General features: G+C 40.1%; 1 long non-coding RNA gene across 1 annotated transcript; it reads left to right on the top strand.

Moving 5' to 3' along the window:
• Positions 1-5: 5 nt before the first annotated feature.
• Positions 6-25650, top strand: LOC139011632 (uncharacterized). Its single transcript, XR_011471611.1, has 3 exons — positions 6-18; positions 22627-22772; positions 24217-25650. It is a non-coding gene; the product is annotated as an uncharacterized lncRNA (long non-coding RNA).
• The last annotated feature ends 2317 nt before the right edge of the window (positions 25651-27967 follow it).

Here is a 27967-nt window from a genome sequence, read left to right as displayed (position 1 = left end):
GAAAAGCAAGACCCAAAGGTACAAAGCTGTCATGCATGTTTTAAAAGGCAGTTAAATAACTCATGCCAATGTGATTACCCTTCTAACTATGCTTAAATGTTCTACTACGGATTGTTTATATACTAGAGGCCCAGTGCGTGAAACTGGTGCATGGGCAGGGTCCCTAGTGGCTTCCTGCAGGGCCTCCCCTCTCTGGCTGCTGGCTGTTGGCCAGGGCCTTCCTTCTCCTGTGCCACCCCCTGGTGGTCAGCGCACGTCATAGCGAGTGGTCAAACTCCTGGTTGGTCGAACTCCTGAGGGGACAATTTGCATATTAGCCTTTTATTATATAGGAGATATATATATATATATATATATATATACCATAAGTTACCTAACTTCTCCCCAAAACATAAACCAATTTCTAATTGAATCTCTGATCTAAGAATATGCCCATTTTTCTTTTTACTTGTTCAACTTCTAGGTGGTACTCTTTTAAAAATAATATCCAAGCATTCCCAATCAACTTTTTCCCCACTCGTTTTAAATTCAAACAACAGTTAAATAGATAGGTCTTATCAGTTTTCATGAAAATTAGAGGAAACTGAAGCATACAGACGACGATGCTTATCCTGGCTGCGGAAGGTAGAATTAGACAATATTAAAAGAGGTTTTTCTTTGTTGATCTCATAATTCCCATGAAAGAGTATGTAAATCCCTTGATAGGCTTGCAATAGATGTGTATGGAATTTAGTTCAAGAAATGAAATCCATTGTACCAGAAAGAATGTGACATTAAACATTGTATTAATAATAGGATTTCTAACAATAGTTAGCAAACTTACTAATAATTTACTGAGCTTCTGTCTGCTGGGCACTACTGACAGTGTTTTAAACATACCATCTTAAGTCTTTACCAATGACAATTACTAACCAGTAACCCTTGGAAGTTATAATAAATAGGATGAATCCCCATGTGAGGGAGAATATAATTGATTGTTTCAGAAGCAGAGGTGGGCATCAAGGTGAGCTATCCAAACCCCATCAAAGCAAGGACCTGATCTGTCTTGTTCATTGCTGCATACCCCACTCCCAAGCAGAGCCCAGTGCATAGTAGGTGCTCAGCAAATATTTTACAGAGTTTTAATAAAACATTGTGAAGAAGATATCACTTTTGCTAGGTTGTTGTGGAGGCCAAATGAGCTAATGAAAAGTGTACAAGTATTACTCAGATACTCATTTTTATTATCTCATGGTTAAATACCTGAGTGCTCTCACTATAGAGAAACAAAAAACAAAACAAAAAACAAAAACAACTAGGACCCATTATTATGTGTTTTCATAGTTTCCTGTACTTTGATAGCACACTACAAGGATAGTTCATTATTTGTGGCCTCATTTATTAAATTTCAGTCTCCCCCACTCGAACATAAGCTCTGTGAAGGCAGAGCCTGTGTTTCTTTTTTTAACCACTGTATCACTACTGCATAGTAGATACTTAGTGGATGTTTGTTGAATAAATGAATTACTTAATGAATTAATGAATGGATGGATGGAAAGGGTCTAAGACTATATCCTAAGGCTGATAAAACTTTACATCTAAATAGTAACCAAACCACCTTTTAAATTTATACAGTAATTGATATATTATCCAAGTGAGTTCTCCCATTCTGTTCACATGTATTATTATTTCCATTTCCATAATCCATGCCTCACTGCCAGATTACTCCTCTAACACATCATGAAATCATGTCATGTTCCTATTCAAGTAACTAATCATGGTGTATATATGCAATAAGTGGTCAAGATTGCCAGAACATTATTACTGTTAATGGTCTGGAAAATGTTGAAGCTATGTTAAATGGGGGAGAGTGGAAGTAGTTGTGTAGTTAAGATTGGGCTTTGCCATCATTCTGGGATGTAAATAGAAGATTTTAAATTATGGCTGTATGACCCTGAACAAATTATTTAACTTCTATGAGGTGACGTTTGGGTTTGATATTTAGTAATCCTTCAATAAATTTTATTTCCATATATCTAATAAAAATGAGACTAGGAAAATGCATCAAATGTTTGGCCTGCAGGTTATAGAATTATAATTTAATATAAGTTAAAAATTTTCTTTTAGAAAAAGTAACTACAATGATTCCCTATTCCAGTGTATACAGACCTCCAACTTCCATTCTGGTATTTAAGACTGTCTTTTACCTGCTCCTTTTAAGGTCAGGCAAAATCTTCTAGCTGATGCAATTGGACTGGTATTTGATTAAATTTTAAAAAGTCAGATAAAGCAAAGGAAATCATAAAAAAATGATACTTGCTTTAAAACCTAAAACCTAGAATTAAACATTTGTTTCCTAATCCTTTGCTGAAGGTCTAAAGCTTCTGTGTGCCCACAGACTGGAGTTCGATGCCTTCATTCATGTATGAACTACAGTACAGCATGCAATTGAGAGCCAGACTGGCTGGGTCCCTCCACCTCTATGAGGAAGTAATGTTGGGTAAACTAACGATCTGTGCCTTAGTTCCCATCATTTGTGAAAGGAGGATGATAATAGTATTAACTCAAGTTAATCTAAAGGGTAAAGGTCAATATACTAGTATGTGAAGTATTTAGACAAATTCCTGGAACATATTAAGTGTCTATTCATAATTAGCAATTGTTATTAATATTTAGTATTACTATTTTCCCATGAAAAAAAGTGGAGCAAGAAATTAAGTGCTTACAAAATGAGTGTAGATTTCATCCCCTTGCTCTCATCCTAATCTTTTAAAGTTGTTTTATACCCACCTCCTCTAATAGCAATTGTTTACATAGCAGTTTTCCATTTAGATTGTATAGAACAACAACTATTTCTTGTTTTACTCATATTTCATTATTTTACTTAATATTTACTTAAATAATTACAATAACAAGCACAAATGAAATAAACATGTTTTGAGGGGAAAAAAAACACATGGAGATATTGGTAAGCATACAGCTTAACAGATGGGAGAAGAAATGTATAGAGTATAAGAACTAGCCTTGGCTCCAGTGTTCAGCACATCCTGGGCATCAATCAGTATGTTTTCCAGGAAGAAGGGAGAACCTGGATGAGTTGAAATGAATGTGTTGAGTAGTGTTGGTAAAGAGAGATTCTGTTGAAGAAAGATCACAGCTTATACCACATTCATTCTCACCTCCACTGTTGTTTATCACATATTTCCTTTTACATAAGGACACCTCCTTGTGACTTATTTTCTTATAGCTCATAATTCCTTGTCATGGTTCTAGTTTTATTTATTGTATCTTTCTGTCTCCCCACACACATACTTTAAATCTATGATGTTACATGTAAATTGGAATAAAATAAATTATCATGTTTGTATAAATCATTTTGAGTTATGGTAATTCATTGAATATGTTAGTTATATATTAAACCAACATGAGCTGATCCTGTGGGTTGTCAAAACTTACTTTAAAAAATTGTTCCTGCAGCTATCATAGCTATTAGATGCTTTTAAAAAATAATACGTTGACTTTAGGAAACACTTCTATTCTTGTTTAACTTTCTAAGGTAAGAGGCTTAAGGGAACCCAGCTGAGCTTTGAATATCCCATCTTTTTCTGCTTCAATATTTGCATTTTATACCAGACATACCTATTATAAACAATTCACACATAGTGTAGCAAGTTCTTAATCATAATGAAGTCCACTTTGGTACTTTTCTTTATAATTGGAATTAGCACTACCACATGCACTGAGAAATGCTAAATTATTACCAACATCTCTGATGTCATGCTGCTTCTCATGATACTTTCAATGACTCCATCATAAAACCTAAAATATCACAATTGTGCTCATATGCATGAAGTCTATATCCTTTATGCTGGCAGAACATAGTTTAAGCAACATGAGGTAAATATCAGCAGATTAAAAAGGTAAGTTTTGCAATAAGCAGGAACCTAATGTTTTAGTGTTTGGAGACATTAGCACAAGCACACTGAATAACTGTACCTAGTATTGTGCACTTTGTCTTTCATTTGTGGCCATTATGGCTGGCCATTATGCCATTAGCTGCCTTCCTCTACTGATTTAATCTCCTTTTCTGTCCCATGTTCTCTGGTGGGGATTGTTTCAATCTGCACAATTTCTAGGTGGGACCTCTCAGCTCATTTTTGAAAACCTGCATTTTCATTTTTGTGCTTACAACCTACTTAATAGTGGAGTTTAAAAGATCAAAACATCCTTGGCATAGGGACCCTAGAACAAGATATGAATGTGCTTTATATCAGACTCTGAAGAGTTACAAAAGAAAATTACAATTTTAAAAATTTGATATCAGCATTAATTATATTTTCTCTAGCTTCTTCTTAAATTTTCAATATAGACCTGAGTTTGAAATCCTGTTCTGCCATTGACTTAACTTAATGAGCTGGGGCAGTCTTCTACTTCTTTTCACCCTTGTGTTTCTATCTGTAAAAGAAGGATCCTGGTATCTACCCCACCTCTCTCACAGGACCTAAGTGAGGCTCCAAAGGCATTTTTAAAATATCAAGCCTGGTTGGGAAAACAAGGAGGGACTTGTAGAATTTTTGCATCATCATTTCACCACAACAAAAGAGACCACGAATTTTATTAAAAATCATCATTGCCTCTCTTCACTCATTCCCCAGATAACCCATATAAACGGGAGGCCTAAAGGTCCAAGCAGAGGAGTGATGGCTCAGTAGTGTGTGGGAGCTAGCTGATTGTCAAATTCTCAGGAATTGTGTATGTTAGTTGTTAATCCTGGCCACTATTAAAAATTAAAGTATTTACGAACTTAAAATTTAAGTAAGATATTTTTTAAAACAAAGGTTTATTATTTTAAATTTTCCTAATATCTATGCTTTATAAAGTTATTTTCTTCTGTTCTGCATATTGGACCTATTAGTATATAAGGTGTGATATACATATCTCTTCTCAATTCTGCATTCAGAAATGTTGTTTTGGTAATTTGAAATCAACCATGGCAGAGTATTTACACTGTAAAAATTGGAAAACACTTCAAATTAGGCTTGATTTATTTTGTTGATTGTCTCAACTTAAGATAGTGAGGGGAGAAATTTTAATAACGATGATTAAACTTAAAATTGTGTTAATTTATGAATAACACACAAAAATTGAGGAAATGTGTTTTCAGTACTTGAAAAGTGATCAGCAAAGAAGTCTCTCACATCATTGAAAAATGCATGTAATCCATCATATATTTTTGTTGTTTCACTTTCATCTCCTTGAAAATACATATATACTGCCCCCCTCCCAACAGTTGTTAAATATTTATCAGCACAGGGGTGGACACGATCTAGTTAACTATTCAAAAAGATCATTCTACCTATAATGTGGAGCCCGTGTTAATCCTGGCCACTAACAGGAAAGAAAAGAAAAGAAGCAGAGAGAGCAGTGAGGAGGCAGGGGCGTTGGTTCTGGGAAAGATGGGAATTGTACTGGGGTGGTGGCAGCAGAAGTGGGAAGCTGTGGTGGGACAGGGGAAGCATTTTGGAGACTAAAGGAAGGCAAACCAGTCAGTTGTAGCTCTATGGAAGAGATGGACTTTGAGGAATGCCTATGCTAAAGGAAGGCGCCTGGTGAATACTAAGAAGGCTCAATGGTTGAAGGAAGTGAGTGCACAGAAAGCTGTACCTGAGGAATTCAGTAAGGAGCAGCATGTGGAAGGAGGTAAGGAAACATTGGTAGTGTTAGAGTTTAAGTAAATATCTTTGAAACATCTGGAGAAAGTTGGGCTTCATTGCCTTGCAGTGGGAGTGTGTGTGTGTGTGTGTGTGTGTGTGTGTGTGTGTGTGTGCGTGCCGGGGGTGGGGGGGGGGGAGGCGGGGGAGAATCCAAGTACCAATAACATGTCATAACTGGAACTCACATTGTCAGTTTTCTTATTCCTCTAGAAATTTGATTGAGAATTTTGCCTACATCAAGAGATTGTTTCTTCATCCCAATGCTTCGATCCTAACCTAATCTACATACATTATTTTTTTCCAGCATTTGCCCATTTTAATTTTGAAACTCTCCCTCACTCAATCACCTTGTGCTGCACAGATAGTGCTTTCTCTTTTTACATTACTCATGGCCTTGTTCACAGTTTTTTCTTGCTTCGTCATAAAGAAGGACCCTATCATAAGCCACCCTACTGTATTGCCTACTAGTTTTCAGAAAGCTTCTGGCTACCCCGCCTCCTCCCTTACAACCTACAATCTATACTCCACACTGCAGGTTGTATGCTTTGGTTTTAACATTTTGCAAGAGAAATTATGAAATTTTATGGCATTTAAAAAACAGTAAATGTTTTATAAATGAAAGAATAACCACTTACCATTTACCCACCCTTTCAACTCCAATGGCCAAAGAAAGGACAAATTATCAACTAGAGTGCTAGCAATGACCGACACTTTCAAGATTCTGTTTGGATATATCAATTTGGTTCACTTTGGCCTTCTGAGCTATTTTATTTATTTTTTTCTTTTTTTTTCCTATTTTTTAGTATATTTTTATTGTTTTTATTAGCTATTTTATTGATGATTTCAATTAATTATGGAATCTTTATTAATAGTAGGGACTTTCCCAACTAACTGTCTCTCCCATTCATTTATTCCTTCAGCAACATATAATTCCTTCAACAAAATAGCAACTATTACCTGTTAGGCCCCACTGGAAGGCTGTGGGAATATAAAATGGTTAAGATATAATCTCTACGCTGGAGGAAATGCAGACAGATTTAGTAATAAGTCATTACCAATCCAGAAATATGCATTAAGAAGTCATTGGGTGTTTAAGAAGGAAGTAGGTGTGGGTATGGAGATGGTGGTCAAGGAGGGTTTCTGGTTTGAATTATAAAGGGTTTCCTACAGGTTATTTGGTTATTGCTTATGGAAATAACACTTATAAAGAAAGCTTATCATTAGTATTCTATCGGAACATTTTTTTGAGCATTTAAAAGAAACCAAACTGGCAAAGCAAAGAGAAAATTATTGATTTACTTAAAATTCCAGAGGAATGTTAGTGTCAGGCAGGATGGATCCAAGGGCTCAGACAATGTCCAAAGGGCTTAGACTGTCGCTTAGCTTTCCTTTCCTCTATTTTGGCTTTATTCCTGGGAAGGCTACCTCCACCTGGTGGCCTGCAGCACCTGGATTTAAACCATCCTACCAGCTTAATAACTTCAGTGGAAGAGAGTCCTTTTTGTCCAATAACAGTAGTGGATGTCCCTGGGAGGGGTTTCATTGGCCTAGTTGGGTCACATGCTCACCCCTGAATCATGGGATGTAAGCAATGTGTACCCTGATAGGCAAAACCTAGGTCAAGTGTCTACCACTGACATCTAAGAGTGGGATAATCAGAGAGAGAGAGAGAGAGAGAGAGAGAGGGAGGGAGAAAGAGGAGAAGAGAAGGGATGGGAGAGAGATAACTGGACTTTTAAAGTAAAGTAGGAGAAAGGGGATGCTGGGCATGCACAAAATAACAGATGTCCGTTACAATAGCTACTTTTCAAAATATTAACAGTGACATAAACATCATATGTTACAGTTTAAGGAAATTAGTCATTACCTAAAATGTTTGTCCACAAGGGAATGAACCCTGAAAATTAAGTATCGTTGTTAAAAGTCCTACTAATTTCTGTTCCTGATTTTAGTAGAAAAAGAATGTGGATTTGTACTTTAAAATTTTCAAATAGTACACAAATGAATTGACTGTTGCTTTGCAGAAACAGTACTTCTATTTAATTGGGCTCTTTTCAAGTGATGTAGTGATGTTTACAATGTTTAAGCTGGTTTTATAGTCTTTCACAGAAGGAATTTGTCTCCCTTGATTGTGATTCTAACAAGCATGATGGGGTAGAGAAGGCTGCTGTGAGCCTCTGCCTGCTTATTTTGCTCCTTCTGTCTTGACAAGCTGAATGTCATGCAAATGCCTCCAGCCTGGGCACTGGGCAGGCAGGAAGCCAGAACCAGTAATAGAAGCAGGAGGCACTCCATGAATACTTGCTGATTAATTTTAGCTCCATAGGTCCGATGGGTTTTCCATCCCTATAATTACCATCAGCAAATAGTTATTGAATGATGTCCAGAATGTTTTTATTTCTCTTTCCTTGTTCCTGATTTTCATTTTCTATTTTACTTCTCAGTGATTTCATCACATATGTTTCTGTTCATCAGACCAACAATCTCCTTGATCAGTTTCTAATTGCTCAATTTTATTCCATCTATGAGATACCTATATGTATGTATGTATGTATGTATGTATGTATGTATTTATCCTCACCTGAGGATATTTTTTCCATTGATTTTTAGAGAGAGTGGAAGAGAAAGGGAAAGACAGAGAGAAATATCGATGTGAGAGAAATACATGGATTGGTTGCCTCCTGCACAAGCCCTGACCAGGGCCCAGGCCTGCAACTGAGGTATGTGCCCTTGACTGGAATCAAACCTGGGAGCCTTCAGTCTGCAGGCCCATACTCTATCCATTGAGCCAAGTCGGCTACAGCTATTTAATTATTTTTATTATGAATAGTTCAAGTCCTGTCTGGAATTAGTGAGGGGATAGACTGTAAAAAAATAAATAGGTTATTGAATGGCTATTCTGTTAGCACATTCCACAAATGCTTTACAAGTTAGTCTTTTTTTTTAAATTAGAAATAATGCTTAATAAGGCTGTGAGTCCTGACTGTGTCACTCTATAGAGCAAATGGCGAGCAGTAAGGAGTGAGGGTATGAGTTATGAATATGACAAGTGGGGAAATATTTTACATAAGGAAGATTGGAGTCTCCCAAGAAAAATGGTTGTCTTTGTGTGGGTGGCCTTGGAAGAACAAAACATAACTTTAATTAGTACTTCTGTTGTTAAAAAAGTTTTTATAAAATAATATCTGCCTTAAAAATACATACTTACTTTTTAAAATCCAAATATAAAAAGGCAGAAATACATAAAGTAAAAACTCTGTCCCCCACAGAATCCCATTTTGCAGATGTAACTATTTTTAAGAGCTGATGTGCATACTTCCAGACCATTTTTGTCTATGCATGTGTGAGTGCATGCATGTATACACATACATACAGTTTTAAAAAATGGGATGTCAGTATGTATATTTTTCAACTTTATTCATTACATGATCTGGGGCATCTTATTTTTATTTTTTTTTATATTTTATTGATTTTTTACAAAGAGAGGAAGGGAGAGGGAGAGGGACAGAGAGTTAGAAACATTGATGAGAGAGAAACATCGATTCAGCTGCCTCCTGCACACTCCCTATTGGGTATGTGCCTGCAACCAAGGTACATGCCCTTGACCGGAATCGAACCCGGGACCCTTTAGTCCACAGACCAACACTCTATCCACTGAGCCAAACCAGCTAGGGCATGGGGCATCTTTTTATGTCAACACTTTTAAGTAATAGCACATTTTTCTATTGTTTGGCTATATTATAATTTACTTAACCTTCTTTTTGTAGGTAAATATTTGTTTCCCATTTTTCATGATTGTAAGCCATGCTGCAATGAATATCCTTGCGCTATTGTGAAAGTATCTCTTTAGTATAGAAATCTTTGGGCAAATATAATTCATAACAATCATGAAGCACCCAAATGTGCTACATTAGTGGGCTTATTTTTAAAAAATGCTTGTCCATTGCCAGCTCATTTTCTACTTTCATATTCCTCTAGGCATTTTAGAAAAATTCAATTAGAGCAGGAGTCATGGATGGCTGTGCAGAACAGGCTAATACCTGAAGTCCCTGTGTCTGACTAATTGTCTTTGCTGAGTCCATCCTTATGTTAACTGTATTATAAATTCAAGAGGATTGGTTTCCATACGAACTGGGAAACTTCACCTGCAAGGGATTATTTAGGGACACCACCATGCTTTTGATGAACAACCCTCCTCCTATGATGTCCTTGATCATGACCATATGGTGGGTAGATATTGTTTTTTACCTGCCACACATCCATCCACTCTCCGCATACAGTACTAGAATCTGAATTTTTGAATTTTCCTTTTGGAAAACTGTCCTTTCCCGAACTTCAGGCCATGTGTTGGTGGTGGGATTAATCCTATCCCAAAATCTATGGATGGGCCAGGCCTGGACTATTAGAGTCTTTGTTCAGAGATAGGTGCATGATACTTCATTGTAGACCTTCTGGGACTATTCAGAAACTTGCCCTTTTTCAACAATAATAGGTAAGCTGATAAGATGCAAGTCTGGAGCAACTGTATTCTACCACTTAGAGCCTCCATCAGATGAGGTTGACAAAAAAAGAAAAAAAGAAAAAGAAAAGAGATCTGGAAATAGAAAGATTCCCAATTATATAATTTGAATCTAAATCCTGAGGCTAGGGCTATCCCTATACCTGACTATTACATATTCTGAGAAATAAATTTGTTTTGTTTGTTTGAGCCAGTCAGAGTTAGCTTTTTCACACTTGAATCTGAAAGGCTCCTGACTTAAGCAGTAAAGGCCTACAACATGGCGTGCTGCTCCTTCCTTCTGGAAGGGAGAGGCAGGCTGAGTTAGCTGCCATCTAGGTGACCCCCAAAGAGAAGGAGAAGCCAGAGAGAGACGCCAGTTGAATGCCTAAAAATAAACTTTACCTGCTTTACGAGTTTGGCTAGAGTTTCCTGTTAATGATTAACTCACTGAGATGGTCAAACTCCTTTATTTAAAATACACCAACATAAATGAGAATATCAACTTTTAGTTAATTCAGTCATTCTAGTTGCATTTGGCTCAGATTTTCATTTCAATTAATATAGAAATTGCATCTCTATTTTAGGCTGTGATTTAAAAGAAAAACAAAACAAAACAAAAACCCAGTAATCCTCTCAAAAAAAATGTCTTATCTGGTGTCTTCTCTTTAGGGCAGCCTAAATTATTACTCTGCCTTCCATATCAATCCATCCTTATATTTTATTGCTTTGTTTATAGTAGATTTGATAATATATTAACTTAAATATAGTACCTGTAAATATGGTCTAGTGAAGTATATATTAAAATATTTTAATATCTTATTATTATTGGTGTTTTTGAAACCCAAATCTGATAGCTGAAAGGAAAACACTACTATAAAAAATCAATTCCTTAGTTGAATTAAATTCACAATTCTTTTATAAATATTGCTACTGTTTTACATATGGATACTTTATACTTCTTTCTCCTCTGTAGCAGAGGATAGGTGTGGTGGTGGATAGGGATATCATTAGTTGGATTCAGTAAATATTTATTTAGTTATTAATAGCTCCAGCTCAGTCTGAAATAGACTTGAGACTCTACCTCTTGGTAGACATATGTCTTTAGGCAAGTACTTAACCTCTCTGAATCCTAGTTTCTTTATGGGAAAAATAAAGGTAATAACAGTATTTGCCTCATAAGGTTCTCACACAGATTAAATAAGCTATTTAGCATAGTGTCTGACAATTTGTGAGTGCTGTTACATGATTATTGTTGCTAAGCTCTGTGTAAGGGACGGGCAATGTAAAGAAATCAACAAATCATTATCATCCCTGCAGAAAGTGAGATGGACATGTAGGCACACCCCAATCAGAAAGGACTTGCTCTCTCTCACACACACATACCCCACCAAAGCCTTCCCCACCTCACCACAACACTCCACACTACTCCACATACCAGCTTTCTTCAGACTAAATCACTTTCCCTCTTCTATCATGGATTTTAAAGCAAGGCTCATTGAGCACCTGCTGGGATTCTATAAAAGAAATTCAGCCATAGGACATTTTCACTATATGATTTATCAGGCTCCTCATAGCTTGGGTGTGTGTGTGTGGTGGGGGGAGGGTACTAAAATTCTACAAACCACACAAGTTACACTTCGCTGTGGGATTTGATCCTTATGAAGCCCAAGAGAACCACAGATTTTCCACACCGGCTGAGCATGCTCAAAAGGACATTTAAACACATAGAAGTTGATCACATGCTCTTTAACCAGCAAATAAAAGCCCAGAGGGCCAAAACCGGTTTGGCTCAGTGGATAGAGTGTCGGTCTGTGGACTGAAAGGTCCCAGGTTCGATTCCAGTCAAGGGCATGTACCTGGGTTGCGGGCACATCCCCAGTAGGAGATGTGCAGGAGGTGGCTGATCGATGTCTCTAACTCTCTATCTCTGTCCCTTTCTCTTTGTAAAAAATCAATAAAATATATTAAAAAAAAAAAAAAAAAGCCCAGAGAAATGGAATGATTTGTCTGAAGTCTTACTGATTTGCCAAGGAACCAAAAGGAACATACAAGTTTGCCTAACACACTGAACATAGTGATATACAATCTTCAGACATCAATATTTACCTTTTATGAATTTATTGTTGGCCATGTGTCAATCCACAAATTCATTTGTTTACTTATATAAATGCCACCCAAAATCCCTTTCACTTCACCATCAAAGTTTGTTTAACAGAGTGGACAAAGCATTGAGTGAGGGACAGGAGATTGGCTTTGGTTTTGGATTTAGGACCCTTCCCTGCTGCCCCACCCAACTCTCCAACTGCACCATCTGGATAAGTTTCTTTTCCTTTTGTTGACTCCCTCAGGTCTCTGGACTTTCACTCCCTATCTCTTTTAACACACACAGAAGTAATTACGTTCCTTGATCTCCCTCACTGCAGAGCTTTTAGTAGAAAGCCCATATTCTTGGGCTCCTACTGTATGCCTATAAACAAGGCACTGGAGATAGAGATAAATAAGATAGGCTCCTGTCCTCAAGGTTCTCCCACTGAAAAGGAGACAAACACAAACAGATGATGTTATACAGAAAATACAATTAAAAAAAAAAAGGATGAACAGGTTGTGACAGGAGCACAGGAGGTCAGAGGGTGAAGGCAGGAATCTGGGAGGTTCTGGAGGAAGCAGGTCAAAACTTAAAGGATGAGCAAGAGTTGGTGGTGGGCCGATCGATGGATATAGCCTGAGGCTCGAGTGATGATCGCCATGTGGAGAGGAAGAATAGTGTTAACAGAACTGGCTCAGACTAGGGTGGAACTAGAAAGAATGTAGGCTCTGATGCTTCTAGCTGTGTGATCTTGACCTAGTTATTCAGTTTCCCTGTCTGTGAAATAGGCATGATTGGTTTTCCCCTGAGGGCTGTTTTGAGGATTCAGTGAGATTACATATGCTAATCTTAGCACTGTCCTTGACACTAATAACAGTAGTAGCAGCTACTAGTAATAATAATAACAGTATTACCAATTTACTATCACCAACAACATATTGTTGTTATTTTTTAATGTATTTTTATTGATTTTCAGAGAGGAAAGAAAAGGGAGAGAGATAGAAACATCAATGATGAGAGAGAATCGTTGATTGGCTGCCTCCTGCACGCCCCCTACTGGGGATTGAGCCCGCAACTCTGGCATGTGCCCTTGACCTGAATCAAACCGGACCCTTCAGTCTACAGGCAGATGCTCTATCTACTGAGCCAAACCAGCTAAGGCAATATTGTTATAGCTGTTCTTTTGGCCCCTCTCCTCTGACAAGGACACGAGCACATTCATATTTTGCTATTAAATATATAGTCTGTTTATAAATACTTTCAATTGCGCCTGGAGACATTTTTGGTTGTTGCGATGGAAGAGGGTAGTCTCATTGGCCTCTGGTGGGCAGAGGCCAGTAATGGTGCTAAACATCCCACAATGCAAAGGACAGCCCCCCTCAACCATGAATTACACAGCCCGAAATGTCAGCAGTGCTGAAGTTGGCAATCCCTGCCCTAGATGTAACCCACCTACGGCTTACTTTCAGTGATCACCGGGAAACACGGTAAAGCAATGTTCTTAAATATCCTAAGTTCAGCTGCAAAAGTGTATGCTTCGGGTATTTTACACATTTTAACCTCTCTGGAAAAAAAGTTCTTTGGAGCCCCTGGTGGTATTCGAACTTTTCCTGCTACTAAAATAGTCGAGTTAAAAAAAAAAAAATCATTTTCCCCTCATGGATAACTCAGGATAAACACCTTCTCTTTTAGATGGTGATTTTTAATGAAATTCACCAAAAAGAGACTTGATTAGCCCGAATTTGAGAGCCTCTTTTTCAGGAGTATGGAAACTGGCAACCGTCCTGGCTTATCTCTGCTGCCACTGGGCTCTGTCTGAATGGCTAGCCACCCAACCTTGGCCTCTGCAGCCGCTGGGAGGCTGGGTGCCCTTTGAGTCCTCACGGTCTTCCTAACAGGCCTGTGGGAGCTGGGCCAACAGCTGGGCCTCAGAAGGACTTGTGTGTTCATTTTTTTTCAAATGAGATTTGCTCCAAGTAGCTTTTCTAAATTGCAATGTTGATAGACCTCATCCTTTATTCCTTCCTTCTTCTAGAAGCAGCAGAGTGGTGAAGCTCTGGGACAAACCTGCCAGGGTTTGAATCTGGCTCTGACCCTTGTTAGCTATGTGACTTTGATAAGACTCCTTACATGTTAAATGAGAACAGACAACAGTACCTGCCTCATAGGATTGTTGTAAAGATTGAGTTCTTATATGTAAAGCAAGTAGAACATAGCCTGGCACGTGTAAGCAATAAATAAATATTAGTTGTTTCTCTCACTATTTATTCTTATTTGCTCTTATGGTTCCTTCATTTGCTCATAGGATATTCTGAAATAGATGTCAGGTGTGACACGGACTTGGTGGAAGGTACGTGCCATTGCAGGGTATGCAACACAGTCAAAGCCAAGACCGGCTGTGGAGCAAGGTGGGAGTGGCTGGAGTGGTGTGCATTGCTTGTTCAGTTCTCCTTTTTCATTAGACAACCAGCAGCTTGTTTTTCCTTTCCCCTCATCTTTACTAGTACCCAGCTTTCTCTTGCTTTTCCTAGCTTTTCCTCCCAAGTATGAAATTTCACCACAGTCTTCCCTTTGGAGCAAATCTCATTTGAAAAAAATGAACACACAAGTCCTTCTGAGCCCCTGCTGTTGGCCCAGCTCCCACAGGCCTGTTAGGAAGACCGTGAGGACTCAAAGGGCACCCAGCCTCCCAGCTTTGACCCTCCATAGTGTTTTATTTGGCTACCCTTTGGTTGGTTTCCAACTGAGCTGCCCATCAAATAATTTGGGAATTTTCTTAAAGTACAGATAATCTTCCCCCAAAATGGTGCTGGGACAACGGGATAGTCATATGCAAAAGAATGAAGTTGGATTCTTGCCTCACATCATGTACAAAAATACTCAAAATGGATCAAAGAGTTAAATATAAGAGGTAAAACTACACAATACCAGAAGAACACATAAGTGTATATCTCTATAACTGTGGATTAGGCAGCCACCAAAAGCACAGGCAAACAAGGAAAAAATTGATAAACTGGATTGTATCAAAATGAAGACTTTTCTATTTCAAAGGACATTAGGAAGAAAATGAAAAGACAGCCCACAGAATGAAATATTTGCAAATTATACATCTGATAAGAGTATTGATCCAGAACATACAAAGAACTTTCACAACTTGATACTAAAAGCCAACCTTATGTTTTCAAAACAAGATGGGCAAATGATGTGAATAGAAAGTTCTCTAAAGACACACAAATGGCCAACAAGCACATGAAAAAGTGCTCAACATCATTACTTATCAGGGAAATGCAAAAACACATGAACTGTCACTCCATTACCCACAAGGATGGCTCTAATAAAAACAATAGAAAATAACAGGGTTGTTAAGGACGTGGAGAAACGATAACTCACATATTGCTGACAGTCGTAAAACGGTGCAGCCACTGTGGCACTTCCTCAAAAAGTTAAACATAGAGGTGCCATATGACCCAGCAATTCCACTCCTGGGTATCTACCCAGGAGAAATAAAGACATCTGTCCACACAAATACTTATACATGAATGTTTACAATACCATTATTCATAATAGCCAGAAAGTAGAAACCACCCAAATGTCCATAAACTGATAGATAAACACAATGTGGCATATGCATACTATAGAATATCATTCAGCCATGAAAGGGCTTGAAGTACTGATTGATACACACTACAATACAGATGAACTTTTAACACATGCTAAGTGAAAGAAGACAGACACGAAAGGCCACATAGTGTATAATTCCATTTATAGGAAATGTCCAGAACAGGCAAATCCATAAACCAAAAGTTGATTAGTGGCTGCCAGGGGGTCTGGGAAGAAGGGAAATGGGAGTGACTGCAAAGAAGTACAGGGTTTATTTTGGGGGAGACAGAGATGCTCTGCAATTAGATCGTGGGGATGAGTGTACAAAATCAAGAATATACTAAAGCCCACTGACTTGTACTTTTTAAGAAAATATATATTTTATTGATTTTTTACAGAGAGGAGGGGAGAGGGATAGAGAGTTAGAAACATCGATGAGAGAGAAACATCGATCAGCTGCCTCCTGCATACTCCCTACTGGAGATGCGCCTGCAACCAAAGTACATGCCCTTGACCGGAATCAAACCTGGGACCCTTGAGTCCGTAGGCCGACGCTCTATTCACTGAGCCAAACCAATTAGGGCTGAATTGTACTTTTTAAAATGGAGGAGTTTATGTCATGTAAATTATATGTCAATAGTAATAATAAAAAAAGACAAAAGTTATTAAAAACCAACATATGCTCTCTGTTTTCTTTGTAATGTTGATACATTGATACAAATCAACTAAAATAATAAAGCACAGGAGTTATGCCATTAATACTTCTTTTATAAAAAAACACATGTTCCATTCTAGGTGAGAAATAAAAGTTCATGCAGACTAGGATCAAGAATAGTTAGAGGCCAAGGGAAGGCCGCGTTTAAAGAATTTGGTTGTCAAAACTCCTTTGACTAATTTTTAAACCTCGCGTGATAATTCATCGGCTCATCAAAGCAGCAATTTGAAAAAAAAAGTTCTTATTAAAACTTACGGTACACTAATTAGTGGGTCAAATCCTGTCTCAGAGGCACAAGTTAGTCATCTTGAGAAACGTCTGAGCTCTTGCAGGACACCGAACAGCTGAAAATCTGGGGCTAAGTCCTGGGCTCAGGGCCCTGCTGCGTGATGGCCTCCTCCCCAGCGTCTCCAGTGGGGAAGGCTCCACCGATCCACCGACAGGGTCTGCTCTCTTCTCTATAAATGTGCTTTGGCCTAGTTTACTGCGGGTGGGGGGGGGGGGGGGGAAGGGGGGGAGCATCTGTGTCAGTGGCTGTAGGATTTGATTTGCTCATGAGAATATAATTCATAGTAATTATATGGACTTTGTCTTGCTTATCTTTTCCTTCAGTTATGCTGTCTTTTAAAGGAGTTCAGGAGCTAAGCCTGTCCTTAGTGAATTCCTGAGCACACCTGGGCAGGTGGAACATTTCTGATCCTCAAAGAGGACCCATGGTCTATACCAGGAGAGGTTAGGATTTTCATTACGGAGTGTGACAAACTGTGTTCGTACCATTTCATTCCAGATATGGCGCTTTTTTTTTTTAAGTGAAGGTATAAATAAAGATCTGAAGCACTTTGCTTCTTACTAGGTGAACACGATTAGTCACATTGGGACTGCCCTTCTGGTGGGGTGGGGCGGAGGGAATTACCCTCAGAGTTTAACTATGAAGTTCACACAACATGGATGCTAAGTTATCGTAAAGGGGCAGAAAGGCAGAAAGACAAGATGCAGAGAGAGAAAAAGAGTTGGCAATAGAAACCTCAGCATGCTCCCTCCAGCTCCATCCAGGAGATCACGGGATCGGGGCATTCCCGTCCCTGTGGGAAAGCGCTGGCCAGTGTGGAGGTGGATGGAGCGTTGAGACACAGAACTCTGCAAGCTGAGAACCTGTTGGCAACAGAGTTCTTCTATAGCTGGATGCATCAGGCCATGTTAGCCTCACAACCTGAAAATCGGATTTCCTGAGCTTACTTTCCCCCATGGGTTCAATGTCCACCAGCAGCCTTTGGGTCGTGTCTGTGCCAGACTCTGCTCACGCCAGGTGGGTTCAGTTCCCTGGCTGCACCGCTCACTAGCTTTGTCATCTTACAAGGCACATGGCCCCTGACTTTCACTGTAAAAGGGGCTTAATCCCAGTCCTACCTGAAAGGCTTGTGAGGATATAAGCAGATAATCATATAAAGTGCTTTATACTATGCTTGGCTCAAAGTTATGGTTAATAAATACTAACCATTATGATTATTGCCATTGTTATTCCAATGTGGGAACATCTGTGGGGGCGGACTAGGCGGCTCGGATGTGGCAGTTGCGTTTTCATTGACAGTTACTGAGCTGTCACCTGAACTTGGTGTAAGTCTGACAGGAAGAGAGGATGGTGCACTGCAGATTCCAGTTCGGATCCTGCCTAGGGATTCCCGTTACAGCCTTGGCAAATTCACCAAGGCTATCAAAGCCCCCTCAGGAAGCCCCTGGGGTCTGCCTGCTGGCCTTTCTCTAAAGACATCATCTCAGTTAGGAGCTTGCTTTGGATTGTCTCAAGGAAAGTTCAGAGGAGGTAATATAATGGGACCAGTGGTTTACATGGTGACTGAAAGCTGAAATGCCAATCCACTGAGGCCTGGGCTTGTGTATATCAGGTCACACACCTGCTTCCCTCCTGCTCTTTGGATAAAAAGCAAACTTCACGCCAGAGTCCACAAGGCCCTTCCTCTCTGGCAGTTTCTGCCTTTCCAACCACATGGCACAGCTCTCCCTTGCTCACCATGCTCTAGTCCAGGAGCTGACAAACTACAGCAACGTTTTGTAAGGTGTTGATGGAATGCAGCCCACACATTTTTTGTGTGTTGCCTGTGTCAGCTTCATGCAGCAGTGGCTGAGCTGGGTGGCTGAGGCAGAGACTATGGCCCACAGTGTCACTCGGTAACACCTAATGGCATGGGGCCTGGGAAATGAGGTCTGGTTGTGGCTCCAAGAATAAGAGATGGGCTTGTTAGTCAGCTAGCAATTTTTGCTGTGTGCTTGGGGGTCTTGAAACTGCCACTACCCTTACCATTGTGATCACCACCCGCTTCCGCACCAAAGGTCCCAGGCACACTGTGGAACTTAGAACTTCAGGGCACACATTCCAGAAAAACACTGACTTTACAAATCTCATTTGGCATTTTAAATTAGTTATTTGGTGTTTTGATTAATATTGTAACTGCATGATATAGACACACTCATACCTCCAGGGCTTTAAGAACATTCAACAGGAAGCCAATGACTTCTAAATAGCTTCACCCTGAGTCTATATGTACTGCTTAATATAGCTAACAATTAAAATAATAGCAATTGATATGTGCTACATATTTAAATGTATGGTATATCTAATCCTCACCTATGAGGTAAGGACTTTTTTTATCCATTTTATAAATGAGGAAAAGAGAAGTAACTTGCCCCAGTTACAGAACAATAAGTAATGAATGATGGATGCAGAAACCAAAACCAGCAGTCTGATGCCAGCAAACCAATTAGTTCATTTAGCTTGCTAAGTACATTTTATGGTTAAACTAATACCTCATTCCTATATAGTAATTTACACTTTACAACATTGACTTTTCCAGATATGTAAACCGAGGCAGGAAAAATTTAAGTGATTTGACAAGGCAATGTATCCACTTTAAGGCAGAGTTAATACAGGAGTCCCCCCTTAACCTCAGGGGATATATTCCAAGACCCCCAGGGAATGCCTGAAACCATGGGTCGTACCGAATCATATATATGATGTTTTTTCCTGTATATCCATACCTATGACACAATTCAATTTATAAATTGGGCACAACGGGAGATTAACAACAATAGCTAATAGAACAATTATAACAATATACTTTTAAAAAAAAGTTATGTGAATGTGATCTCTCTCTTTCAAAATACCTTATTGTGCTGTACTACCAATCTTCCTGTGATAATGTGAGATGATACAAAGCCTATGTGATGAGGTGAAGTGAGGTACTCAGAACAGTGCACTCTTTAAAGCTTCTGAATTGTTTATTTCTGGAAATTTCCATTTAATATTTTCAGACTGCAACTGACCAAAGGTAACTGAAACCACAGAAAGCAAATTAGAAACAAAAGTTGAACTGTACGTAACTGTATTTGCCTTCTCTGCAGCACTGTCCATGCTTAGAACCTGGTGGGCACTAAACCAGAACAAACTGTCTGGTGGCATTTGGGCTGCAGAGATCCCAAAGTGCCAAATATCTATCCCTCGAGAAAGAAATTCTGTTTCTAAGAATATGTCCTACCCCATTAACCACAAGGGAGTCAGTGCATAATAAAAAATTAGAAACCCCCTTAATATCAACCAATAAAAGAATGGTTAAATAAATTTGGTTGCATCCATAAGATGGAATGCTGCCATCAAAAATCATGGTTTTCTAATTACTAGGGAAAATGCTCACAATAAAAGAATAATTTTATTTTACATAAAAAGTATATTTTATTATACTTATTAGTAATATATACTTATTTATATATACATACATATGTATGCATAAATTGTATGTGTATAGAAATTATGCATAATAATACTCTCTTTTAAGAATATATCTTTATGTATTTCATGCTTGTATGTTGGAGTATGTTTTCTAAAATATATTAATTCATGCTAAATTATGTCACAGGAAATGCATGGAAATATTAACCATGACTATCTCTGGGAAGTGGATGATAGTTATTTTCTTCAACATACTTTTCTGTGCTTTTCTACTTTCTCTAATGAAGATGCATTACTTTTATGAGGAGAAAAGTTTCACAATGAAAGTCATTTTAAGGAAAGATGCTTAGCTGCAAAGCCCTACCATGAGCCACTAACGCCTGAGGTTGAGCAAATTTGCTGTGGACTCTTAACCCCAAGCACTCTCCTCTCACTAGCCCATATTTCACAGCCTGACTCCTCAGCAAGGTCCCACCCTGTGTGGGAGTGTTGAGCATTGTATGCAACCACCAAAAACACATCTGCACTTTGAACTCGTAAGGAACTCTGGATTCCACCGAGGGACTCCCAGTTAACCATCAGTACCAGGTAACAGTGCCTTGAGTTCAATCGTGTACAATGTCGTTTGAGCAGAGATGTGGGGAGGAGGGGGAAAAGGAGGTCTTTTGGCTTCATGGGATGCACTGCTTGCATCCCTTCATGGGAGAAGATGGAAAGGTTCAGATGTGGTTTAGGACAACGGGGGTGCCAGGTCTGGGCAGGAACTGTGGCTCTGGAGCGTCTGGAAGTGGAGGTAGCCCACAGTCTTCCCCAATGCATTTATTTTCATCTACTGATTTTCAACAGGAAGGCTTAGAAACCCCCAGAGAGAGGACTGAAACTCAGCCCACCCATGCCCTACAAACCTATGTCTGTGAAACGAGGGGGCTCCAAAAACAGGACAGATACAGGAAAGGGTGCCTCGAGGGAAGAGGAAATGGCACTGTAATTCCCGTAATAAAGGTTGAAGTTAGTGGAGAGTGGGGTAGTCCCTCTGCTCATACCAGAACTTGTCCTGACTCAGGTGCCCTGGGGCACATTTGCAGCCTTGGAGAAAGGCACAGTGGGTGGCATTTTGAAGAATAATAATCCTATAAGAGTAGTAACACAATGTTGTAGTGGGGCCTCTGGCGTAGTGTACTGCAGCAATTAAATCCCCTGGCTTTGACTCACAGTTCTGTTACATGGGGCATGGGGATGACTATGTCAGAGGTGGTAATGGTTAGCTGCAAAGATGACAGCAGCAGAGTTTCAACCGTGGAGACACAGTCCATCTATCTGTAAAGCTGTCAGGGTCTGCTGTGACTACTTCACTGCTTGGCTCACCAACCTCTAAAGCGAAAGCCCTACCATGAGCCACTAACACCTGAGGTTGAGCAAATTTGCTGTGGGACTCTTAACCCCAAGCACTCTCCTCTCACTTTGCTGATTGGGGAAAAGGGCTTCTGGCTTAGGCAACTGGGTTATTCCCAATTCACCAGCATTGGGCCTGCAGGATTTCAGGTGGCGGTCACGTGGTCACCGTAACAGCAACAGGGAGGAGGACAGACTTCTAGTCCCCAGGGGCCTCTTTGTGGCAGCATCAGAGCTCCGGTCTGTGGATTCCCACCACAGTGGGGACACTCAACAGAATTATTTCTGAACCCTTGAGTGACCTCAACACTCCTTGGCATTTCCAGAAATATTTAGGGGAAAGGGATTCTTTAAATGCTGGAGATAAAACAGGGGTACCCAGAATTGGAGAAGTGTGAGATGCTTGGGGACCAGTTTGTTTAAACACAGCAAGTCAAAGGGGCTATTAAAGCATCCAATTTACAGATTCAATGTTTGTTCCATGGCAATTTGTCTTCTGCAGCTACTTGTTACAACTACTTCAAGGAGGTGCCCTTCGAGGACTTCATTTTTATTCGATGAGAGAAACATGATGACATGAAGCAAACTTGGACAATACTGCACCATAGACTGAGTTTATTTTTGGAGGCTCCTCCCCAAGGGGCATTCTCAGTCTGTCCACAGCATATTCAGCAGCCTCTTCCCAATTGTTGCATTCTCTGCCCATATTGATTCTTTCTTTCTCCCAAACTTAAGCCAGCTAGAATGATAGAGACACGATCTGATATAGAAAGTCACCTAAAATGACCAATGATTGACAGTGGCTGGAGTTCATTTCTATTTTAAAGGAGGATGTGTGGGGTCCACAATGCCTTAACAGAAAGGAATCGGGCTAATTGTGAAATTCTTTCAACATGACAGGCCGTTGGAGGGAGCCTATGAATGATCCCCCAAAGACAATTCAACTGACTCAGAGAGTTAACTTCGATGGTGCCAATGATGTAACTAATAACCTCTATGCATGCACTGGCTGAACTTCAGAGCTGTATTCAACACATCCTTTTGAGGTAGGTAGAGCAAAAATAATCACTCAGAATTCATAGCAAAGATACTGAAGAGTAAGGGGACCACTCACAGGGCCACATCTCTTAGCTGGTAATGGGTGGACCCAGGACTAAACAGACAGCATCTCGTGTAGGCCAAAAGGCCAAGTGTCCATGACAAGGCTGTTTTCCTTGGCCCTCGTGGGTATGTTGGAATGTAAAGTTGTAAGGGGCTTACAGCTCAGCTAAATTATCTGATCTGTAAGCCTCTCTCTTTCTCTCACACCCCATATCCGATCCTTCAGCAAATCCTGACTTCACATTCAGAATACATGCTGAATATGACCCCTTTGCACCATCGCTACCACTGCACTACCCGGGTTTTCACCGTCTCTCGTTTAGACAATTGCAGCAGCTTCCTGACTTGCCCTATTCAGTCTTTTTCTTCACACACCAGCCAGAGGGATCGTGTTAAAACCGAGCCGGGTCTTGGGAATCCCTGGCTTAAAACCCTCCATAGCTTCCCAACTGACTCAGAGTCAAAGCCAAAGTCCACACCCCGGTCCCTGGCTGCCTTGCCGGCCGGCCTCTCCCAGTGGCTGTCAAGTCTCTCCTTGCTTCAGCCACACTGGTCTTCCTGCTGTTCCTCAAACTTGCCAAGCAGCTTGCTACCTCAAGGCCTTTCTTCCTGCTGCCCCCCTGCCTGATAGCCACAGCCCTTGTCCTTCACTTTATTCAGATCCCTGCTTAAATGTCAGCTCCTCAGAGAAGCTCCCACTCCACCTACTGCATCTAAAACAGCCCTTCCCCACCCCCATGCCCCGTTGCTCCCGATCTCCTCACTTGGTTTTCATCTTCTTCATAGCGCTTTTCTCCTAACACGTTACATATACATTTTAAAGAGCACTGTCTGGCTCTCCTACCTAGATGGAAGCGCCCTGTGAGTGTTGTTTTGTTCACTGCTGGCTGTATCCTCACTGCCTAGAAGGGTGCCTGGCACTTACTCGCTGAAAAAAATGAACCTGAGAAGCTCAGAGCAACACCTTTCCTTTTCAAGAAGCCCACACTCACACAAATGTTTTCTTCCTGCTCAGCTTAAACTACCCAGCGCATGACATCAGTCCTGTGATCATTTTTTTTTCCTGATGCTCTCACCCCTGGGTGACCTTTAGCAAGTAACTTGACTTCCTTAGAACTCACTTTACCCAGCTGTAGAATGGTAATAAAAATACCACCCCCCCTGACATTTTCATGAAACAACTTCTGAAAAGTCTTCTTTGTTTCCTTGGGGAAGGAGCCACACAGATGAAAATTCTCACTATGAAGTTACAGTTAGAACCACGTTGAAGCCACAGGAGGGCAGGAGCTGTGATCTCTCTCTCTCTCTCTCTCTCTCTCTCTCTCTCTCTCTCTTCACAGTAGGCATTCATTAAGTCCTTTTCTAAGTTAATATCTGCATCTTCTGCAGCAGTCCTTCTGGAAGCTGGCCCCCTGTCTGGGCTACCGCTCTGAGAGCAACAGAAGAGTGAAATTTCACTTGGAAGTGACACGGACTGCTTTTTCCAGAGGAAGCCAACTGCAGGACGCTTAACGAAGAAATAGCTGCCTCTCCTGATCCCTTTACTTTGAATATGAATCAGGCAATGTCTGAAGAGGAGAAAAAATCAGATCAGAGGATTTTAGACTTTTTTTCAGACCGACTCTCATGAATACCCGGACTCTCCTAATTTTGGTGAACTTCCTGGTTCAGCTCAGAGCTACTGAATCAGCAGATATTCTCAGAGTCAGACCCTAGTGGACATTAATATGTGAAATAAAGTCTGGTGCCAGGTGTTTTCTGATGCTCAACAAGGATTTGTAAAATAGATGAATGGAGGAATATTCACACTCAACAATTTGTTTCTGTCCTTACCTCTTTCTCTTCTTTCTTCCCCCGTTTCCTTTCTGACTCTTTTTTCTTTCTTTCTGCTTCATTCATGCATTCAATGGCCCTGCTGGGCTTGACAGATTACTGACCCTCCAAAGTCCAATGATTTGGTATCAGATCTAATTTCCCCCTTTTCTCTACCATTTAAAGAAGCGTGTTGTAATTTCCCCAGCAGAAGTGAAAGTGATCAGGTCTACTGACATGTCTGCACTGGCACAAGAATGACAGGGCCAGGAGCAAGAGAAGAGGAAGAGGGGACTTTTGAGGGGCTGACAGCGAACCTCACATACCACCCAGGGGAAGGAAATGAAAACTTGCGTTCCAAGGCAATTTTGCCATTGATTATAATTCTTTGCCATGAAGCAGGTGCCAGAAACAAATTCTTCCTTTTAATTAGTATACATTAATTTTAATAACTGGAGCTTACTTCCTCCTTTGCCTGAGGAGGAGCTATATAAGGAGGCACAATTTGTAGTTAACTTGAAGATGAATAAAATATTAACATGGCTTTTGTTTCCCCTAAAACACAATACCTAAATTAGCACAAGGCCCTGATTACCATCCTACACCTGCATTTACATTGCAAATGAGCTCAGGGTTCAGCACAGTTGTTAGGGCTGAGCAAGTGAGAGCTGTATTAGGTGGCCATATTGATACTGAGGATGGTGTCCCATTTCAAGAACACCCACAGCAGAACCCATCATCTTGGCTTTGGCCACAATCAGAAGGTTTTCATCCAGTGCATTTGGTCCTAATCACAGCAGAATCTTTCAGATGGATTTGTTCCCAGAAAACTTGCTTGACAGAGGTCAGATGGCAGAAGTTGCAAAAATGTCATTGTTTTACATTAACTATCTGTGGAAATTACGCCTAGAAACTGTTGTGTTTTTACCCCATTAGCTGGCCTGTGCAGGGTAACAGCCAGGTTAAACTGTTGCCATGCTGGCAAGGACCATTTTACTGTACATTTGTAATTGTTATAAAAAAAAAGTACTATGAAATAAAAATCACCAGAATTAATAGTGATGTTTTGCTTAAGAAGGAGAAAAGATGAGTAATGCATTAAGAACAAAGGAAGAAACTGCCTGTATTTATTGGCTTTGTTGAATGAACAGTGTTAAGATCTTGTTATATGGCTCTACAGAATACATTTTTTTAAAATATATTTTATTGATTTTTTACAGAGAGGAAGAGAGAGGGATCGAGAGTTAGAAACATCGATGAGAGAGAAACATCAATTAGCCGCCTCCTGCACACTCCCCACTGGGGATGTGCCCGCAACCAAGGTACATGACCTTGACTGGAATCGAACCTGGGACCCTTGAGTCCGCAGGCTGACACTCTCTCCACTGAGCCAAACCAGCCAGGGCCACAGAATACATTTTCTTTAGATTTTGGTCTTAGCTTCCATAATACTGCTGGTTTGTTTTTATCTTATAGAAATTAGGTTTTTATTCATGATGTTAATTTTCTATTTGCTTTGGTTGGTAGCAAGCTCAAAAATTAAGTTTGAAGACTATATCTAGTGACTCAGCAAAATTTTATGTTTGCATTTATTTTTCATTCTTATTTGGGGGGCCCAGTGGGGTGCATTAATTTTATCCTTGGCTTTATTTTCTTATGCATTTTTTTCTTTTCACTCTGATCTTTTCTACTCTTCCTTTTCTCCTTTTCTATTATATACATTCTTTTTAAAAATATGTTTTTATTAATTTCAGAGAGGGGAAGGGAGAGGGAGAGAGAAATAGAAACATCAATGGTGAGAGAGAATCATTGATTGGCTGCCTCTTACAGACATTCCCCCCTGAGGATCAAGCCCACAACCTGGGCACCTGCCTGACCAGTAATCGAACCGTGACCTCCTGGTTCATGGGTCAGTGCTCAATCACAGAGCCACACTGGCCAAGCTATTATATACATTCTTAAAGGCTGTTATGCAAGGAGATGGAGCGTGAATATATAAATAAATCTGGTTGCAAGGTGATGAACTTAACATATCCTAAATTCTCATACTGGTGTTACTATTTATTCTATATCACCATCTTTTTAAAACAATAAATTTAGAATGTTGTCTTCCTTCTGGAAGTTAGAAAACAGTTTAATTCTTTTCTGAATCAGCACACACTGAACTTAGGTTTTCTTCTTAGTCTTTTAAATTTTATTCTCCCCTACTTCCCTTTTGTCCTGTGCTGTAAAATAAATTAAAGCTATGACCTTAGGTTTTATTAGTCATCAACTTGGGGACACACTACTTCTGAAATGTCAATGAGTATCTTAACTTTTTTTGATAGTTCTGGGAGGGGTGAAGAATCTATTCTGATCCATCACACTCTTTCACTCTGTGTGCCCAGTGACTGTGTTTTTGCATTTATTTCTTTACTTTCTAAGCAAGTTATCTATTAGTTATTTGGTCATTTCATTCTCTCTCTCTCTCTCTCTCTCTCTCTCTTTCCCTATCTCTGCATCTATTCATCCATCCATTCCTCCTTCCCTTCCACTCTCTCTTCCTCCCTTCCACTATATGCTTCCCCAGCAGTTCAAAAGGAACAACAAAGGCTAATACATAATCAGGCCAGGAAAACACAAGCAAAATCCTAGAAACCAAAGAGAAGGAGGAAGAAACAAGTGCAACAAAAATCTGGTTACTGTTACAGTCTTTTTTTTTTTTAAATATATTTTATTGATTTTCCAGAGAGAGGAGGGGAGAGGGACAGAGAGCCAGAAACATCGATGAGAGAGAAACATCAATCAGCTGCCTCCTGCACGCCCCCCATTGGGGATGTGCCCGCAACCAAGGTACATGCCCTTGACCGGAATCGAACCCAGGACCCCTGAGTCCGCAGGCCGACGCTCTATCCGCTGAGCCAAACCAGCCAGGGCATACTGTTACAGTCTTAAACTCAGTCTGGGTTCCCTCTCAACTCATGTAAAGGGGCAATAGATTCTGTAAGTCCTAGTGGCAGACAACTTGTATTAACATATTAGCTATCGACACAACCAGACCTGGGGTGATAGGAAATAGAAAAGAAGAGGGTTGCAGTGGGCATTGGAGATTTATTTGAATATAGAGTCAAATGGAGATAACCAGACGCATGTTGGAATCTCCTGACTCCTCCCTTTCATCCAGCCCATGAACAAATTCTGTCATTCCGGAATCTGTATTATACTTCCTGCACGACTGCTGTCACGATGCATGGCATCATCTCTTGTGTGGGTTGGCAGAGCCTCTCAGTGCTCACTCTGCCCTGCCCTTGCCCTTGAACATGCTCTTCTCCACCCAGCAGCCAATGGG

The sequence above is a fragment of the Myotis yumanensis genome, unplaced genomic scaffold, assembly GCF_028538775.1.
Source record: "Myotis yumanensis isolate MYYU_CA2020_CCGP unplaced genomic scaffold, mMyoYum1.0.hap1 SCAF_5, whole genome shotgun sequence".
NCBI classification, from domain to species: domain Eukaryota; kingdom Metazoa; phylum Chordata; class Mammalia; order Chiroptera; family Vespertilionidae; genus Myotis; species Myotis yumanensis.
Note: the sequence above shows the minus strand (reverse complement) of the source record. Positions and strands in the feature narration are given on the sequence as shown.